This window comes from Crocodylus porosus, unplaced genomic scaffold, assembly GCF_001723895.1.
Source record: "Crocodylus porosus isolate Cpor-Errol unplaced genomic scaffold, CroPor_comp1, whole genome shotgun sequence".
NCBI lineage: Eukaryota > Metazoa > Chordata > Crocodylia > Crocodylidae > Crocodylus > Crocodylus porosus.
This window is the reverse complement of record NW_017728943.1, coordinates 18,928,254-18,943,885: the sequence shown is the minus strand read 5'-3', so window position 1 is coordinate 18,943,885 and position 15,632 is coordinate 18,928,254.

The following is a 15,632-nucleotide window of genomic DNA, read 5'->3' as shown; positions in this document are numbered from 1 at the left end:
AAAAAAAAAAACAAACCCCTACTCACCAGGTCTTGCAGCGGCCTTGGGGCTTCTGGGGGCTCATGCAGAGCCCCCCACACAGCATGGGCCAGTGTGGGGCAGCTGGGATTCCCTCTGCACTCATCAGGCAGACACCTGCGAGTTCAGGCTTTTTTTTTTCTTTTCTTTTATAGGGCCTGAGCTGGGGTAGGTGGGGCAGCCATTGAGAACGGGTAGAGGATGGGGCCTGGGTGATTCAGAGATTTGGCTGATTCAGCAGTAGCCAAATCTCTGAATCAGATTTGGCCAAACTGATTCAAAACAGTAATTCGAATCACTGAATTGAATCACTGTCCCCCGAATCGGCCAAATCCGAATCCAAAGCAAATACTAGCCGCTTCGCACAGACCTAATAGCTACCGTGTCCTTTCAGCAGCAATAATCCAGGTTTATTGCTTTATTTTTGGTTTTTTAACTTAACATTACAAAAGTCAAATAAACAATATTACTGAATGAAGGTTCAGTTAGCTGTTCTACAAGCTGAGCAAGAGTATCCACTTTCAATCTGGCCTTCTCGCTCACTTCCCTCAAGTCCTATTTGAAAGCAGCGATTGGAGAGCAGGAAGTGATTAAATTGGCCAGTACCTGAACCCAAAGAAAGAAGTGTGACTTCTCGCACGGAGCACTACAATCTGCAGGAAAGTATTGCTAAAAAACATAATGGGAGGAAATAGGAAGATCTGTGCTTATTGTTAGTCCTGAAACCAGATTCAATATGCCTAGTCCAGAATTAAAATAATGATTGTTTTCCAATATGTAAGCCTTAAAAAGTCAGAGTTAAAATGATTCCTTTCGTGATCAAACATCATCCTTAGTGCCGGTCAAAGGAAAAATTAAGTGAACTCTCTCATGAACAAAAAACAATTCAAAGGACAAGATTTTTATTTTGACGTTCTCGCTGAATTTTTAAATCCTTTTGAGAAGAATAGAAGGGAAACTTTTAATGTCTTCAATCTTTTTTCAAATATCAGGTCAATGAGGAAAAGCACTTTTCTTTTTCAAAAATTCTTTTTCACTGGAAAAAGGGAGAAAATGAGAGAAATTGTTTTTGAACTTTTGAAGCTTTGAAATAAAATGATAGCTTTTGGGGAAAAAAAACCTGAAACTTCCATGTTGAAACATTTGATCAGCATGAACATTTTTCATAAAGAATGTCAGCTGAACAAAAAGCATGTTCTGACCAAAAAAACAACAAACCAAAAACTTCAATAAAAAATATTTGACTACTCCAGGCATCATCATCAATACAGAACACTAATTAGTTAATTATTCTGCTATCAGGCTTGAGCTAGAAAAGGCTCCGTTGTCCTTTCCCTTGCCGGCTGCACAAGACTGACTGGAATAAAGAAAAGAGAAAAATACATTGTAGAGCAATGGTCATAAACGCCTAGAAGAAGTTTTCAGACTGGATATTAGGAAAAACTTCTTCACCGTTCATGTGACCAGACTCTGGAATAGACTCCCAGTGAGGGTGATGCAGGCACTTACCCTGGAGATCTTCAAAAGGAGACTGGATGCACACCTTGCTGGGGTTATTTGACCCTAGCAGTCTTTCCTGCCCAGAGCAGAGGGGCTGGACCCAATGATCTCACAAGGTCCCTACCAGCCCTAAACTTCTGTGAATCTGAGACCTAAGTTCAGCAGGTGCTATAGATTAGAACATGCCTAACTTCAAGTACATGTATAGTCCCGCTGAAGTCTATAAGATTGCTTGTGTACCAAAAGTTAGGAATCTGCTAAAATACCTGGCTAAACCGAGGCCCTGCTGATCTAATCCATCAGCCCTCTGAGTTCAAATGGAAATGGATCAAGCCCTTAGGCCAGGGGTGGGCAAAATGCGGCCCACGGGCTACATGAGGTCTGCCAGACCATTCTATCCAGCCCACAGGGCCCCTAAAAAAATTTTTTTAATTAATATTAATCTGCCCTAGGCTGACTGCCATGCGGCCCTTGATGGCTTGCCAAAACTCGGTAGGCGGCCCTCTGCCCAAAATAATTGCCCACCCCTGCCTTAGGCCTAATCTGCACTTAATTCTTACTGGCAAAAATTTAGGAGTCTGACTTTTTGCCAACAGTTATACTCCTACACGTCTTCCCAAAATGTGATTTATCTCATCCAATGCATCAAGTGCCCTCATGGCAGCTACATGAGTGAAACTAAACAGCAGCTATTCACCCAAATGAATTCTCACAGAAAAAAATCTAAAGGACAGAGCCACACATGCACCATTAGGAACACATTTCTCACAGGACAACCACTTCTCTGCCCTCATTACACTCATGTTCAAGGGAAATCTACCTAACACCTTTAAAAGGTGAACTTGGAAACAAAATAATGTGTTGGCTAGACACTAAGAACCAAGGACTTAACACTTATATTGGTGTTATGGCTCATTATAACATACCTGTTCCCTGAATTCTCCCCACACACAAAAGGTAAGAAAGACCATTCTCCCTTTTGATAGGCCTTGTTCTCCCAGGGAGAAAATCGGAATATTTTTCCCCCTTCTTGTAACTGTTTTTTGGCTTTTTTTTACTATGCTGTATTGACTGTCACTGCTCAGATAGAATGAAGACTACCTTGCATTCAAAAGCTTGTCTAAATCTATCCTAACTATACAGTTGGTCCAATAAAAGTTATCAGTGTTATCACCCTAAGAAATCCTTGATTCTGCATGAACACACACATACACACACACGTGTTTGTGTGTGTCTGTGCCTGCATGTGTGTACAAAAGGAAGAAAAAGAGACAGAAACAGAACAGAAACCAGACGCAGCCCAAAAATGCAATCCTGAGAAAACCTACAGAGAGTTTTCTGGGCGGTGCGGCTTGAAAGAATTTGGTTCTGTGAGCAAGGAAGTTCTTTCAAGTTTTTTTAATCTTCTGGGGTTCAAAAAAACAGGGCTTTGTAAAGGAACATAATAGCATTGAAGTTATCTGATGTTACCATAATTTCTTTGGAACAACCTATAATCTGATGAATTTGGGAGTAACTGGGGGGCCGGGAGGGGAGGGGGGGTCAAAGCAGTAACCATAATAATCCCACTATACAAAATACTGGCATTGGTATAAAATTTATCATGTATATAAAAAAGTGCATTCAGAAATTAAATGCTGATCTCACACACTTTTTTTTGCCATTGAAAGGTAAAGAAATGGGTCAAAATATAGGCCTTGTTCAGTGGTTCATTGTCTCCATTTGTGGTCTGATTTTCAGAGAACCTGTTATCTGCAGCTTCCATTCATAGGAATAACACTTCATCTAGTTCAATTTAATTAAACTACAGTGATAATGGAAATGAGGGGGCATCCTGTTCTTTTCTAGTGTCTTGAGCTGTTCAGGACAGTCCCAAAATGGGAACATCAAGTCCCAGTCCTGAAATGCATGATTCTGAGACAGCATTTGTCTCAGATTCACGGGATCCAGGCAGAGATCCGGGTTTTCTGTTCACCAGGGAAAAAATGTGGGAAATGGAGGGTTTTCCTTTGCAAGCTCCAGCCTGTGGGGAGTGGGGCACAGGGGCCACCACAAGTATGTACGTGCATGTACACATGCACCTGGCCAGGAATACAGCCCCAGGCAGCAAGGAGGGAGCTCTCCCACCTGCCTGCAGGTAAGGTGTGGGGTGGGGCAGATTGAGGCCCCCCATGGAGAGGAAAAGAGTGGGGCAGGGCCTGGGGGCACTGCCCAGCCAGGGGAGAAAGTAGGAGGCTGCTTCTTGCCACTGCATGCACACCCAGGGAGGGAGGCATAAAGCGGCATGTGCCCCACAGATTCCTGCATGGAACAGGGGCAGATGTGCACTGCCTTAGGGCTTTCTGCTCTGATGCCCTCTCCCCAGAAGTCCCACACCACCATGGCATGGTGCCCCTGCCTGTCCAGCGTGCGCAGGGGTGCATTGTCATGGTGGCATGACTGAAGTGGGGCTCCCAAGGGAAGGGCAGCAGGGTGGGGAGCCCTGAGCCCACAGCGGACCCCCACCCCCAGCAGCAAAAATAAAAGTCAGCACCTATGAGGAGGTTCTATATTTAGATGTCTGCATATGGATTTTGGTGCACTTCCTGCAGCCAAGTTGGAAGATGTTGGCATTAGTCTTCACTGCCCAAGGTGAGGCCTTACTCAGATCAAAATGACACAGGGTGAAATTTTCAGAACTGCTTAAAGGGTGATCTGCACACAGTTTTTGCACCACGTGAATTATGGATGTTTGAAACCAAAATAGTTTAATTAGACTGAAACAGGTGAATCATTGCTCCAGTCAATGGAATCTGCAGATGAACAGCACCTCTGGAAAATCAGACCATTTACTGAGAAAACAGATCACAGATTTGTTGCACCTAAGTGGAATTCTATTCCACTCTGTTCAAGTCCTGAAAAGACATCAGTGTGTTTACTTTTGTAACACACTGTCATCCTATCCTTACACCCAAATGAAAATAAAGCAGTTAGAAATAGGAGGACCCACCCACTTTTTGTATTAATTGTTTTTCAGAGATTTGAGTAGGGTGGGAAAAAATCTCACTTAGGAGCTTACTTAAGCTTACATAAGGTCCACTTATGTGCTTAATAGGTGAAATAAAATCTATCCTCGTGTTGATATGCTTGTGTGAGTGTAGCTTCCTAGTGTATTGTGATATTGGGATCTGTGGGTATGTCTATACCACTTAGTCATGGTGATGGGGAGAGCATTCCAGCTCAAGCAAATACCATCAGCATCAAAGCCATGTTGATACAGCACCAACTTAGTTGGATATGTGAGAAAGTACAGTGACATGTAAACCATACATAAATATCACTCAAAATGGTGGCAAGGAAAAAGATGGGCAGTGAGCAGAGTCAGCATTCATTGTGGGTTCCAAAGCTGTCCCAATGCAGCGGCTAATCATAAGGATACCTGACAACCAGTTCCTGAAACAGTTGCTATACTCCCAACTTCCTAATGGTCATCTCTCTACACACAGGCAAAAGAAAAGATTCAAGGACACCTTGAAGGCCAATCTAAAGAAATGTGATATTCCGGGATCTGAGTTTTCTGTTCACCATGGAAAAACATGGTAAAACCCAAACTTTCTCATTTTAAGGAGAAAAACCCATATTTTCTCCTTTAAAGTAGAAAAATGCAGGAAACAGTGGGCTTCCCCTTGCAGGCTGACAGAATTGCAGCCTGCAAGGTGCTGAGAGGGGTTGGGGAGAGGGCAGTCAGGTAGGAAGCGCCATGTGCATGAACAGCTCATGCCCCTGGCAGCTGGGGGGGCACGGCTGTGCCAGCAGTGGCAGGAGAGCAACAGCAGTGGCGGGAACATGGCAGCAGTGAGCAGGGAGCTCCCGCAGATGCCACCAGCACTGTCAGCAGTGGGGGGTAAGGTAGCGAGTGCCAGCCAGGGGTCAGTGACCACTCACAGACGCCAGTGGTGGCCAAGGGTGATCACGGACAGCCCGCAGATTGTCAGTGATGCCTTTTTGCAGGGGGTGCGCCGCCACATGCAGGGGGTGCACGTGCATCCATGTGCACCCCTTTCGCATTGCCCCTGGCCATGTGCATGCACACACATGCACATGCACATGGCCACCAGGCAGCCTGGAGAGCAGCTTCCCTCAAGTAAGTTTGGCGGCCAAGGATGGGGGGATGGAGGCCCCCACAGTGAGAGAGGGAGGGAGGGAGGAAGAGAGGGAGGGAGTTGGGCAGGGCTGGAGCTGGGGCTGAGGCTGCTGCCCAACTGGGGCAGTGTGTGGGGCTTGGGGCCCTGGGCCACAATGCAGAATTCCACAGGGCCCAGGCAGGGAGCAGGATGGAGCCACAAGTGGCTTGACCAGGGGGTGGGGGGTGGGGCTGGCTCCCCACCCCTGCACGCACTCCCTGGGGGCACGTGCCTCCCCCAATCTGTGTGTGGAGTGGGGCAGATGTAGGCTGCCACTGCAGGCTCAGGCTCCCCACCCTGCTGTCCTCCTCCCTGGGGCCTCCACAGCCCAGCCTGCTGATGGGGGTGGCAGTACAGAATTGTGGCCCTTGCTGCTTCTGGGTGGGTACAGGACACCTCATTGTGATGCCACAGAACTTCCAGCAGCCACAGTGAGCTTTCCCACTCAGTTCCACTCTGCCCTGCCATGTTGGGTCTCTCCCGCTGTGCTGGGGAGGCCCTGGGGAGAGGGCAGCAATGCAAGGAGCCCCAAGCCCACTGCCATCAGCCCGCATCCACCACCCCCTCCCACACCCAATGAGCTTTGCTCTGGTCATGCTGCCTGCAGAGGATGGAGAGCTGGGATCCACACTTCATTCTGCTGCAGCAGCTGCTGCCTCCCATGGATGGCAGCTGGGGTTCAAGTACTACTTGGAGGGGCAGGGAGCTGTGAACCTGGGTACCTGGCCCCATAGCCTTGGTAGCAGGGCTGGGGGTGACAGGGGACTGTGGGTAGGGAATGAGGGGCATCAGCAGGGCCCGGGGGGTGTAGGTTGGGAGTAAGGGGCATTGGCATGGGCAGGGTACTGTAGTGCCACAAAGTAGTAAAGGGGGTGGGGGGAGACAGCTGCAGCTGACCCACATCCTGGTGAGTGAAGGGGGTAGGGGGAGCTCTGATTTTCCATGATAAAAAAAACCCCAAATCAAATGCCAAATTTTAAAGTTATTTAGAATTTATTTTATTATAGTGATTGAGGCTTCCAAATTGCTTTAAATTGTAAATATATCAATAAAATGTTGTGTTCAACTGACACCTATGTATATAGTGGCATTTCATTTTAATCATGGAAAGACTTGAATTTGGGGGGGTTTAATGAGAGAATTTGTGATTTTTATCAGAGAATCTGTGATTTTTTAACAGAGAAAACCAGAATCCCTCGGGATAGTAACATCAATACCTTGGGGGCTCAAGCTCCAAACTGTCCCCAGTAGCATTCTGATGTACCACAGGGCACTGATCATTTTGAGTAAACCTCCATCCCTGTGGAGGCAGACAGATGAGAGGGACAAAGAGAAAGATCTGTAACCTGGCATCACCAGGATCTACTTCTTCCTCCTGGAACTATTTGCCATGTCTGCAGCTGAACATGTATATCTTTGATCAGCCTTCTTCAATCATCTCTGAATTCACTTTTGACTGCCCTGTCTACTAGCATCCACGTATCAAGGGAGTGCTGCCACCACTTTTCCATGCCTGCTACCGCCCAGTCAGGAAGTAGTGTAGCTGCCTCACTGCTGTATTGTGTGCATGCAACAACTGGCTCTGTCTCTCAGTTTGGGAAAGCTACAGAAGCTGTGTTATGTGTCAGAAACTGAGGCACTGAGTCCTGGCCTACATTGCAAAGTTTAGCTAACAGAAGTTAATTTTTTGTGCCAAAGGTTAATACAAACTTGCTGTGAGGCAGGTTAACCTTGCCTTTCTATCACTCAACTAAACTCACCTCTTGGAATAACACAAGCCTAGCAGACAACACACAGATGCCAGCTCAAGTGCCAAAGAAATGCTGTGCTACCTGTATCAGATAGTCCCAGTGGTTCCCCAAGGCAATCTACAAGGCCACGGGCTGTGTGACAATACCTGCTTTGGTCATAATTTTGAACAGCACTGCTCAAAACTCTTATGAGCATTCCTACTTTAAAAATACCTAGTTTCCCACTAGCTCCCCTTTTCTGTGATCAGGAAGGCATGGCTCCATGTAAAGAGACCCCCTGACCCAAACCCCAAGCTCCCACTGGGACCAGGAAAAAAATCCAGATCTCTGCAGCCTATAAATAGAAGGTGATACTCAAGACCAATTGTGGGGAAGAACCACATGACCAAGGGCAGCTATGCTGGCTTTTCAGAGGGGATGTGAGCCAAGGGCTAGGGCAGAGCCAGAAAGCAATGTTGAGCAAAGGCAAAGCCTCTGCAGCAGGCCTGCCACAAAGGGCAGCCACAGAACATCTGGGGCCTCCCCAGTGACCCGCTGGTTCTATAGTGAACTCCATGCCATACGTGGCTCAGATCCCTTCCCCATCCAGAATATGATGGGGGTCACGTCAGGGAGGAAGCAGCCTTGAAAGTACACAGCAAGGAGGAGTAATGCATCAGTAATGCATTTCAAGACCCACAAGAAAGCTGCTGACCAGACCTCCTGAGAAAAACTGGACTGTGTAAGAACATAATGGCACCTCCTGCAAACAAGCCAGGGGCTGTCTAATAAGAGATTTTGGTCTTGCAGGGTTACTTTATTTAGGACGAGCCTTCAGCAGCATATGGGTAAAATAACTATTGTGAAAGGCAAAACTTTGGTAAAGAAATCTGATTTTCGCATTCCTGAGTGACTCTTATGCTGTTCTTGGACTGAAATAGGGGAAGGAGGCTGAGGCAGTGTAGTTGGCAAAAGATGGGTTGCTGTTCCTCAGCTAGTAGTGCCAGGCAGCAGACACAGCTCTTCCTTCCTGGTGGAGTGTTTTGCTGATCTGAACACAGATGTCCCTTCTCCCCCTAAGGACAATCTTGGCAAATTTTCCAGAGATACTCTTGGAACCTTTCCCTCAGACTTCTAGGAGTGGCAGCTTTGTTTCCTGCCTGATAACGCACCTTTTCCCATCTCTCAGTGGTGAGCTCTGTTGGAACAGCATTGTATATAACCATGCACAAGCAGGCCTGGGTGACCCCCAGTCGCCTGCAGCATCTGAGCCTCAAAAATGATACGTCATAATGACCACGGCCTGTAATAACCATAGTAACAGTTACAGAACTATCTCTATGCTGTTTCTAATTCCTCAAGAGAGTCTGTATTAATTGTGCTTTCTTTCAATAGCACATTGCAGGCTTTTTTTATCAGGTGTTTTCTGGCTGTAGTGTCTGAGGGAGGCTAGGGGGACCACAGCAGATGCTCCTCTGGACCCTTTTGAGCAACTGGTTGCCTGGATGCACAGGGGACTGGCTTTGATGGCATGGGAAGTCCCTTGCATTCCTATGTTCTTATGCTTCTCCCCCAGGACTCCCTCAACCCACCCTTTGCTTCTCACGGCTACTGGTTTACAGCATGAACCAGGTGCAACTCACCCACCTACAAAGCAAGCTCTCCGGGAAAACATGTAAGCCCTGTGTAGAGCTCTCCAAAGATTATTTATTATTCAGGGAATTCTGAGATTTCCTTCATTTCTTCAACTACTGTAAATCTAACAACCCCTCTATCCTTTTTTAAAGCTGTCTCGTTAGGCAGAGTATCCTTGAGAAATGCCAGTTCCATGCCCAGGCTGGGAGACAGAAAAGGAACCCCAGGAATAATTTGTTACCCAAGCTTCCCTCTGTTCCACAGCAGCTGGGTGGTTCTTGCTTATGTCTTTTTTTTAGTTCCTCTTAATAAGAACGAATAATATTTTCCTTAAATGTTTTGGCAAAGGCTACATACTATAACGCCATCCAACTGCCCTCCAAAAGAATGCATGACAGTTGAATATTAAATTCAGCATTCAAATGCCTCAAATTTTTAAAAATCCCCACCAGCCCCAAAACAGCACACTTTAAAAAATGTGAGCAATGGGACACTCTAAAGCAGGGGTGTCAAAGATACAGCCTGCAGGCCAGATCTCAGAGTTGATGCTTGTGGTACATGCTGTACTGGCCTGGTGTGCAGGGCCTGGGATGTGTACCACATACGGTGCCTGCTCTGCGATCCATGCCATATACAGTGTACAATCATAGAAAATGAGGGTTGGAAGGGACCTCAGGAGGACATCTAGTCCAACCTCCTACTCAAACAGGACCAGTCCCAATTAAACCATTCCAGCCAGGGCTTTGTCGAGCCAGGCCTTAAAAATTTCCAAGGATGGAGACTCCACCACCTCTCTAGGTAACCTGCTCCAGTGCTTCACCACCCTCCTAGTGGGAAGGTTTTTCCTAATATCATACCTAAGCTTCCCTTGCTGCAACTTGAAACCATTGCTGCTTGTTCTGTTATCTGCTACTGAGAACAGTCTAACTCAATCCTCCTTGGATGAGACCCAGAGAGAGAGACAGAGAGACCTAGAGAGAAACAGACAGACAGACCCATAGAGAGAGCGAGACGCAGAGACCATCTGCCCTGGCTGGTCCCATATCCATGCTGCAAATGCCCCCCTCCCTCACCCCCCATCCCAGCTTGTCAAGAACTTGCCTTGCACGTGATGCCTGCTCCAGCCAGCCCACGACCCATGCTGCACATGACACCTGCAGGCAGCACAGATCCCAGACTGGCTGGAGTGGGTGCTGCACGCTGCATGGATCCCAGAGATGGCGCGAGAGGCACTAAATCCAGCAAGAGAGGCAAAGGGGATCTGCTGGTCGGATCTGGACTTTGGACCAGCCAGACACGACTCATCTGGCCCTCAGGGCCCCTGAAGGCCAGATGGGTTTATACCCATGTTCTAAAGCATCCCTCAGCTGCACAGCCCCATGATTGGTTCCTGCACCATATTTTCTCACATATAGCAACCATGGAATAAAATATGCCCCTTCTTTGTCAAAGGCAGAATGAATGAAAAAAGTTATTTCCCTGTAGTAAGTAACTGATTGGCACCAGCAGTTAGGGCGATGAGCCTACTCATTGTTCTGCTCCATTTGGGTCTTGTGCAGATTTTACTTTCATTTTCACTGGGTAACCAAGAGAAACTGCTTTTACCCTATTTCTCATATATGATGCACACTAAAATTTCCAGCAGCTTTTTTGAAGGGGAAGTGTGCATTGTATGCAAGAAAATGCAGCAATTTTCCTCATGTCTGGCACTCCAGAGTCCATGGATACTCTGCTCCCCTCAGTCCTCCACCCTACTAATCATTATTCCCTCTCTGTTTCAAAAATATTAAGTAAAACACCACACGCAGCAGTAACAAGAAGAAGATAGGCCTCTATGAGCTCAAGCCCAGTTGTGGGGCATCTCTAGCACTGTTTCAAAACCATGTTCAGCACTCATTCTGTACTTCCTCAAATGGTGCTTGAATGTCTCCTTGCTGCCATCCAGGTGCTTGATGTTTGGCTTCATAAGCCAGAGAAGCAAAGGGGAGAAGGGTCTTCCAGAATCACTCTTGGCATTTCAAGTGCTTCAGTGGGGAGGTGCCCTGCTGGGAAGCCTGCTTGTATCTCTTGAAAAAGTCAAGGGTTCTTCCAGATGCCAGCATCATGCATCTTCTGTGAGCAGCCAGCAACAATGTCAGGGAGACATCTTCCTTGACCACTAGGGCTTGCATTGCCATGGAAAGGTAGCTCTTTCTGTTTATTTTCATAGAATCAAAGTACCTGAAGGCCAGAACTGGGCCATGTTGGACTGGGACAGCCTATTGCCTGTCCCCTGTGCATGGTGTCCCATTGCTTCAGAAACTGTTGTTACTGCCTACATGTTGTCTAGACTCACAATCCTGCACAAGAGGAATACTTTCAATGATATGCACAGACAGATGTCAGCCACCTCCACTGGGGTCTCTAAACTGATTTCTCCAGAGTAATAACAGTCTGTGGGGTTGCAAGCTTCCAGTTTATGATCAATGTCCCATTGTCTGCTGTCAGGCAGTGCTTATGTTGTTGCCTCTCCCATGAAGGGCTGGGGTGAAGTTTGCACACAACTCTGGGACAGTGGTCTCTGTACCTGAACATTTTGCAGCCACTGGAATCCATATCTGAGATCACTCTAAGATCAGGGCTTTATTGTGTTAGCTGCTGAACAAAAAAGTGAAAGTATTGCCACCTAAAAAGGCCTCCAAGTACTAAACAAAGTTAGATAATTTTCCCTACTGCTATTTTACACGCATTAGAAGTGCATTACCCAATGTCACTGAGAAAGACCTTGGCTGGGCAGTAGTGGGAAATAATGTCCTAAGGTGCCTGGGTCTGTTCTGTAATCACTGTTTCATGCTGCCATCCCAGCAAACTCCCCTCTTTTATAGTAGCTTAAGGCAGTGCGATCAGCTGACACTATGGCTCTACACCTGTATTGTCCTTTGGTCTGATATTTCTCCTTGAACCTTCCAGTTTTTTCCTGGTGCTGAGATGGAGCAATTGTTACATAGCAGGATCTCTTTCTTATATTAAAACCAGCCCCACTGGGGTTTGCTCATGTTGAGCTCAACCTTCATGATTTAGGCACATTCTGCTGTTGAAGGACTGAATAATTTATAGACACCACCTGGCAGGAGCAGAGACAATGTCATTTGTAAGGCTTCCATGTGAATAATACAGATACCTATAATATACTGAGAACCGGTAGCACAGATGATGAGCTCAGCCTCAGTTCATCTCTCTGCTCCCCAGTGCTGCACAAAAACACATCAGTCCTCCCCGACATTGCCAATCCTCTCCTCGTCCACCATACCTACAAGAACCTGAATGCGTCTGGCTGGCAATGATACCATGGAACTCCCTGCGGGGTTGCAGTTCGGGTGCCTCCTGCTCCTGTTCTTCCCTCAGTGCTCTCATTGAACCCCACCGCCCCCTCTGCCAGCTTCCTCCCTTCCCCCACCTCCGCCTATCACCCCCTTCTAGCCTCCAGCCCAGTCTTTCCCCCTTCTCTATGCACCCAGTCCCCATAGATTCATTTCTCACTCAGTACCCACTCCCAGTCTTAAAGGACGACCATGCACCTGTAGAGACGAGATAAGTCATAAGGGCATTCCAGGGAAACAGGAGGGTTTCTTGTACTGGGGTGAGGGAGCAGGTTGGAAACCATTACAAAGAGGAATTGCTTTCTTTTGTCTCTACAATCCCAGACACCTCAAAGTAATGACCCTCTGGGTAGCATAGCCCAAACACCACCTGCTGTGGGGTAGAGATTGGGCCAAGCCCTGTAATTGTGATTCACATTTTGGGCACCCCAGAATTTGGATGCATTACAGAAATGGGGCTTTGCTTCATGCCCCATCTTAACTGTAAAGTGACAGTTTTCTAAAGGTTAATTCCCCCTGCATTCTCTGTCCTTTCTACTCAATATTTTGGGCTGTGCTACTACATTTATTGTGTCTTTTTTCAGGTAGAATTCAGGGTAGATATGCACCTTACAGACTAACTAAATGAGATGCATAGAGAGCTCAAGCTTTGAGGGGCTGGAGCTCACTTCATCAGAAGCTGTGTTTGATGGAGTAAGCTTCACTGCATAAAAGCTTGTGCAGTCTATATATTAATTTAATTAGTCTATAAGGTGCTTATTTACCCTGCCTTCTACCTGACTTCAGACTAATGTGACCAACTACTTCTCTTTTTATGTCAGGTACCCATGGCACTGGCCTTGGTAAACTAGGAGGCCTTGTTATTGTTATTTGAGTAGCACAGTCACCTTTGCACTAAATAAATGTTAGAACAAAATATACTGATGTTCTACCTGATGTGCTTCGAGACGCAAAGTGTGAGAGAGGAGGGTGGGGGGAGCCCACACACACGCTATCAAAGGAATGCACATAATATCAACAAAAGGAAACTAAATGGCATTAAAATTCTGCTTCCAGTTGAGTTAGCTCACTCACTAATCCCTGTCCAACATTAACAAGTGATGCATCATTTTCTAATCCAGTGAGAATTATTAGCATGTACCAAATGCTGTTTATTCTCTTTACTGTCTTTCATTTACCACTTCCTTTCCTTCATCTTCCAGTTAGCCCTGGAAGAGAGATCAGCTCTCTTCTCCCTTCCAGTTCATAATTTGGCCCCTGCTGGTACAAACTATTTCCTTTCTTCACCTCCTATCACAACCTTTTGTCTATAATTCCATATCCTCAACTATCCAGAGCTTTCCCAATCTCATCTTTTAATTACCTTTTTTTCCCTTTTACTTTCTTAGTCTTTTTCCCTCTATTCTTTCTCAAGATACAGCAATATTTGGAACTTATCTTCAAACCTCACTTTCCAGTCATTACCTAATGAAGCCTTGCTACATCCTTCTGATGTCAGTATGGTTTCATCAACCCAGGTTACAAGTGAGGTTAAGAAGCAAAGGGCCTGGCTCAAAGGCAAGTAGGGCATGTCCATACCACTTGCAGACTATGCTAAGGACCACCCCAGAGAAGCACAGTGCCATGGTACACCAGAAAGGGATGTAGTCTATGTGCCTGGATGAACACTGGTAAGCACTCTGTCTCTAGTGTGCTTGTTGGCATGAGCCCAGTACTACTGTAAGGTGTGCATCCTTTTAGGATGTAGTGTGGTCAACTTATCCGTATTATACTGTGATGTTCCCTAGCATGGTCTGTAGGCAGTATAGATATGTTCCAAGTGTCAAAGACAGGACTGGACTCCAAAAGCTCTTGGATCCCAGGATACTCATCTAGCTTGGACATCTCCCTCACCAGCAGGCAAAGAGATGGGCTTGACAGAACTAATGGGTCTTTTCATAGTATCACAGATAATCAGACCTGGAAAGACCCTCAGGAGATTATTTAGTCCTTAAAACAAGATCATCCATGTCTAAACCATTCCAAAAAAGTGTTTGCCTGGCCTGTTTTTAATAATCTCCAAGAACAGAAATTCTACTACCTTCTGAAGGTAGTCTCTTCCAGTGTCTAGCTAGTAGCTGCCCTCACAGTGAGAGAGTTCTTCCTAATATATAATCTACATTTCCTTTTTTTTCCCTTTTTTTTTTGCAATTTAAGACCATTACTTCTCATCCTGTCCCTTGGGGGTCACAGAAAATAATTTATTACCATCCTCCCTATAGCCACCCTTCATGCATTTCATGTATTTGAAGAATGTTATCAAATCCTTCCTCAGTTTTCTCCAGCTCCAATCCTCTCTCCATTTTTAACCTGTGTGATACTATTATTAAGAGCCTCTGCTTTTCTAGGTCTTAAGTGGCCTTATGTAAGTTCTCTGAACAGGAGCCTAGTTCCTTCTTCATGAATAAGGTTCAGACACCTGAAAATAAGGACCACAGGAGCTACCATCTAGAAGATCTATTTCTCAGAGGAGAATGCCACAGAGGAGAAATAAACTAAACATTTTGCATTTCTCTATTTAGAAAGAAATTGCTACACGTCTGCTCTATATCATTCCCCCTTGGACGGAGTTGGTGAGTGGCTGTCAGCACACTGGAGGCTTTTAAAATATAAAAAACCAACCTAAACTTCTCTCATCTGGTCTGCATAATCTCCCTGATCTCGCCGTTCCTCTGAACAATGGAAAATTGCCTGAATATTTAAACACGTATTGTTCATAGGGAAACAAAATGTTCAGCTAGTTCAGTTGCCATGGCAACCCCCACTTCTAAAAATACAAAAGATACAATCTCTAAAAAATAAGAGAACATGTAAAACAGACTACGAAAGAAAATGTTTCCCTGTCCCTGACCGTGAACAGCAACCAGGCCACTGCCTCAAAATACCCTTCATTTCAATATTGACAAAGGACTCTGGGTATGTTTATGCACAGATGTATTGGTTTATTTTAAATCAATTTAAAACCTGATTTATGTTAAACTCATGCAAATCACCATGTGAACTGTTTCAGAGCTGGTTCTGTTGGTTTAGCTTGCATGTATAAATTCACAGCAGCAAAAGCTAGGTAAGAACACAAGCTACAAAGTTAGTAAGTCAAAACAGCTATTTGTTGGAGGTCAGAATGTACTGGGATAAAATGAAAATTGTCAAAAGTCAAGCTAAGCTAGACCTCTGAAAGTAAATGAAAC